Raw genomic sequence first — 6000 nt, 5'->3', positions numbered from 1 at the left:
CTATTTTACACCGAAGAAAGTAATAGTGAATACTGGCACTAATGCTATTTTAGTTCTAACTAAGTTTAAATTGAAACTAAAAAAAAATATTAAACAAAAATTAGAAGAATCTGCAGTTTACAGAAGTATGTTTAATTGATGTTCATGAATCCCTCATACTGACATATGGAATTGGTAAAAGACATTGCCCACAACTTTTTATGAAGAACTTTTTATTGCCCCTTCGAACTCAAATAAATATGCTTTTTTTCTTTATTGTTTTCAGGTTTGGAGACCAAAAATTTACGTGGTTGCTAGAAATAACCCTTTGAGATGTCGCAAAGCTCAAACAGGTTCGTTCTAGGAACTATTTATCAGAGCGAATTTTTTGAGAAGTGTCGAACGTAACTAGTGACATAGTTACTAGTCAAACTGTTGTTTTTCTAAAGACACTGGCAAGGAATAAATGACAGTTGGCGCGTGAAAACCTGCATGTGGATTTTGACATTTTGGCATCTTCAAAAAATTATACTTACTTGTCATAATCGTTTGTCAAATATCAGATTTGGTTAAAGTCTTAGTGAGCATGGCCAAGTGTGCGACAAGTTTGCTAACAAATAATATTATATGTCTGATTTTTAACTGTCTTTCCTATATAATGTTGCCATCAATCGATTCAAATGAAGAATATGTATTGGAAAATTGTAAAGAGAGAAGTACAGAGGAAGCATTATTATATATTCACTTCAAAATATATTTCAATTCATTTTACTTAACATCAAAATGAGTTTTAGGAAATTCTAAACTTAATGTCACAATTGTTAACTCGTCAACGAGTCATATCTACATTCGAATAAATCAGAAAAAAAAATCAGAAATCATTTTGGAACAGATAATATCTTGAAAATCTATTTAATAAATACAAATGCCTCTTGTTTTCACTTGTCATTTCATATAGGCCCCTACCATTCACATGTAAACTTTGTCACTTTGTAAAACATAAATAAAGACCACTTCTCATCTCTTCATTTGCCATTTACTTGTAGCTTTTAAGAAAAACAAATACCAATTCTTGTTACTTCATTTAATTTTTTTCTTGTCGCTTAGTTTACTATTCACTTGTTAATTGTCAACTTTTCAGTTCAAAATAAAATTTAATTCGCCGTCTTTTTCACTTGCCACTTCATTTACCATTCACATTTCAGTATCGTCTCTTTGTAAAATAAAAATGAATTCACATCATATACAGTTCACTCATCATGTTTGTTGCTTTGAAAAACAAAGATAAACACCACTTGTCATTTGTCACCTCATTTACAATTCACTTGTCAACATTGTCGCTTTGAATAACAGAAATTATGTTTTCTTGTCACTCGTCACTTCATTTACTATTTACTTGTCACCTGTCAAACTTCTCGTCCTGAGAAATAAATAGGCCGAGGCTCGAACGTAGCATGGCACGGGTAAATTTTTGACGGCGGAAGTGACAAAATTTTCCCTGGCATTATCAGTTTGAAGCGAGGGTCGTGAAGGTTGAATGGGGGAATGGGTGGTGAATGGTGGGGTGAATCGGGGGTGAATAAGAGAATGGCAGTGTCGACGCTGCGAAGGAAAGGCTGCAAGAAACAGCGGGCTGCCGGAGACAATATCTGGCGGCACGCAGAAAACAGAAAGCTGGTAGTGGGTAGCTCCGTGCCCCCCTCCCTCTTTCTGCTTCTCCATAAAGCGCTCGCAGGATTGTTATTAATGATGCCCTGGGTGCGGGCTGACTGCCTGTATGTGTGAGTGTGACTTTGCAAATCTATATAACCTCAAGAACAATATCGCTCTGCGATAGTCTGCTTACATTTTCCTTTCCTCCCACTTGCATTCGCGAAGAGAAAAAAACATTAATTATATTTATTTCCGACACACTATTGCACTTTAAGAGCACGAAATATTTTTAAGTAATTTTAAATTATTAAAAAATCATTTTATGTTTTGCTAATATAAGAGTAGTATATAATAGTTCTATATAATAATTCCTCCAGTACTAGGCTTCAGGCTGTGGAGCCTGAGCCGAGGACCGCCATCTTGGATTGTGACGTCACGGTGGCCATCTTGGAAGAATTTGGTCGTGACAATATACCTTACTATTACCTTCAAAAATTTTACAAAAATACTCAAAATGTTCCCACAATTCGCAAAATCCGTTTAAATTTCACGTTTTAATATAAAAAAATTCCGCCACAAAAACTCAAAAAATCTAAAATAAAAATTCCCTTTTCGATGGAAAAATTTCTGTTATAAGATAAAATTTCCTGTTTTAGTACTCAAAAATGCCAACGGCTTGAAAGTTCCTATAAGTAATTTAAATTCACCGGCAAGAAGCCTGCCTCTTCAAGCCGCCGAGGACATGACCTCGGCCATTAGGATGTCATGGCTGCCAACTTTAATTATTGAGTAACGATTGCAATAATTGTTACGGTCATCTTGACAATCCATTACTTTTATGCTAGAAAATGGGAGAAAATTGTTTAAATTTACTAAAAAAATTTTTATAAAATGTAAATAAAAAACGTTTCATTCATTTGGACTAAGAAGTCACGTCAGCTATATTGAAAATCCGTAATTATTACAACAGTTTAATTAGAAAAGATTTTATATTTATAACAAAATTTATGAATCAAATTTTAACAAAATTTTGATAAAAAACGCACTTTCATCACGGAGTCCTCGGTTCGAACCCAGTTAGGGCAAAAATAAAAATGGAGACTGATACTTCCTCCACGGAAGCCACCCGAAGACTGACCTTCCACAACTAATGCCAAGGTATATATATCGCCAGCTAGTATGATATCATGTCCTTCACTTCTTTTTGTCTGATGGAGGCTGCCATCTAGCTTTCGTATACTGGAGTGCGTTACCGCCATGTTAGTTTTTATTTTTATCCACTAGAGTGCAGTAATAATTTATTACTGTGGCACCTGCAGTCTTGAAATTAGGGCGCCATCTTATAAATTCGTAAATATTAAGCTGGAAATTCTGGAAGAATTACAAAATTTAAGAAAAAAAATCTACTCATAAATATATAGATTTATTCGATAGATTCCTGTCTTGTTCTATATTTGACTGATACAAAAAATTAATTTAATGGTAAAAAAATATTAGTTTCAATAAATATGGTGAAAAGCCCTAAAATAGGTTTCAATGCCTCTACTACCAATCTCCAGTAAAACGATGATAAAATTTTGACCGCCATCTTGAAAATTCGTAATAATTAACCTAGGAATTCAAAAAAATTCCATAAATCATCAAAAAAGGAATCATTCAAAAAATGTTTGAATCCATCGATTCATTTTCTTAGTTCGATTCACTGTTAGTAATAAGAATAACTAAAACTTAAAATAAATTTTTAATTTGATTTCCCATTACCTTTTGTGAAGTTTATTATTCATTCACTCCACGAAAAAAATAACTCTAGACAAGATATCTGTCCCACGATTTAAATATGTTGTTGCGCTGCCTAACACGGTAGTAATTTTTTTAATTTATGAAATACATTCCAACCATTCCAACCAGTTCATGTACAATGCTATTACATATAGGCCTAGTGTCATGTACAAAGTCAGACGTAAAGGCCATACGTCTCCGAACCACACAAGACCTTCGTCGATAGCTAATATAATATATTACTATCAGTCTAGACCAGGGGTCGGCAACCTGCGGCTCGCGAGCCACATGCGGCTCTTTGGATGTGAAGCTGCGGCTCTTTATTTCCGTACCAGAAATACTGCATCACCAGGTCATTTATACAGAAAATACTTTTTTATTACAAACCAGTAGTAAGCCTGGTTTTTTTTCCACGCTTGTTATATTTTACTAAACAATATGTAATCAAGCAGTTAAATTATCATTTTAAAGCTCTCCACCCCCCAAGGTTTTCGTTTTACTAGTACTTACGGGCCCACCCAACAGATAGCGCCACTTGACGTGCAAACATGGTTTCAGTTTCCAACATATCAGTCGCACTTCTATATCTCCCTCCTTGTTCTGTGGTCCGTCGGAAGCTCTCGAATGACGCCGTCGTCGGATGTTTCTATCTAGAATTTAATTCGTTTCGACGCAAGACAGTTTGGCTTCTTCACCAGTGATTTGGCTGTGACGTATAGTTTGTTTTTTCAAGTTGAAGAGTTCCAAGCGAATTATCTTCTCAGAGGTATGTATGTACATATATAATAATAATAAAACCGAAGTAAAGCTAGGTAACATAATAAGTATTATATTTATACATATATTACATATTTTTTAAATAAGATAACTAATTCCTTTTTTTAAGTCAATAAGAAGTGTCCAAAAAGAAACAAAGTACACTTTTTGATATTACCGCGAAAGTGTTTTTATTAAAATAGTAAATAATTGCAAAACTTGTCATCTGCTGTTTTGGATACCTAAATAATAATTTTAAAAATTCTTTATTACAGCTTCACCGCAAGCATGGCATCTACAAAAAAATAAAGAGAACAACTGAAGAAGAGTATCGAGAATTCAATCGGGATTGGACGGAATCGTTCGCTTTCATATGCAACTCTCAGATGGCCTTCCGACCTGTCTCATTTGTCACGAAAAACTCGCACACAATAAGAAATCAAATTTAGAGAGACACTTCACTACAAAACTTACTCAGTTTGCTAGTAAATATCCAGCTGGTGAAGAACGAAAAAAAACTGTCGATGAGCGCCAAAAACAAAAACAGCAATCAAGTTCCATGTTAAGTAACTGGACGCAATCTACAAGTAATGTTAATCTGGCAAGCTTCGCGGTATCACTAGAAATCGCAAAAAAAATGCAAACCATTCACAGATGGTGAGTGTATCAAAGATTGCTTCATTCGTGCATCTGAAGAACTGTTTCGTGATTTCAAAAACAAACCAGAAATCTTGAAAAAAATTAAAGATTTGCCACTATCCGCTAAAACCGTACAAGACAGAATAGCAAAAATGTCTTCAAATGTAACATATTTGCAGGAGGAAGACCTTCAACTGGCTTCTGCCTTATCACTTGCTATAGATGAGTCTTGCGACATAAAAGACACGGCACAAATTGCCCTTTTTGTTAGGTATATGTCTTCCCAAGGTCCAAAAGAAGAACTTCTAGGATTGCTACCACTCTCGGGACAAACTAGAGGGGAAGATATAGCGAATGCCGTGAAAAAATGCCTCGAAGATAATAAGATCTATTTAAATAAAATCGTTTCAATAGCAACAGATGGAGCCAGAAGGATGACAGGGAAAAATAAAGGGACAACAACGATTCTTCAGAGCAAAATAAACCACGAAATTCTTACGTTTCACTGCATAATACACCAATAAGCACTTTGTGCCCAAACATTTCTGGCCGAAATAGTTGAGGTCATGAATTTGGTAATCAAGATTGTTAACAGCATCTTGTCAAAAGCACTCTACCATCGTCAGTTTAAAGAATTCTTAAACGAAATGGAGACTCAGTATTCCGACCTCCTTCTTCACAATAAATTGCGATGGCTTTCCAAAGGTAAGGTGCTGAAACGTTTTGCTTTGTGCTTGAATGAAATAAATACATTCCTCGATGAAAAAGGCATTAATCACCCTGAATTAGAGGACGGCTAATGGTTGCAAAAATTTTACTTTATGGTGGATATCACAGCGAAATTAAATGAGCTGAATCTAAAACTGCAAGAAAAGGGTACCTAGCCTATGTTTTGGTAGAAGAATTGGTTAGTTTCAAAGAAAAATTAATTATTTTTGCAGAAGATATTCAGAGCGGTAAATTACTTCATTTTCAATTTCTAAAGAAATATCACGAGAAAACCAGTGCAACTGTTGACACGAAATACTTCGGCACAGTTATAAAAAATTTAAAAATGAATTTGCTGACAGATTTCAACCATTCAAAACCAACAAAACCACTCTAGCATTCATAGTAAATCCTCTCAAACACAAATGGTAATGAAATCCACATTGATCCATTTGGAGTTGATACTAGATCTCTAGAAATGCAATT

Source organism: Bacillus rossius, chromosome 2 (genome assembly GCF_032445375.1).
Source record: "Bacillus rossius redtenbacheri isolate Brsri chromosome 2, Brsri_v3, whole genome shotgun sequence".
NCBI classification, from domain to species: domain Eukaryota; kingdom Metazoa; phylum Arthropoda; class Insecta; order Phasmatodea; family Bacillidae; genus Bacillus; species Bacillus rossius.
The sequence above is the reverse complement of the archived record's forward strand: the minus strand, read 5'-3'. Positions refer to the sequence as shown.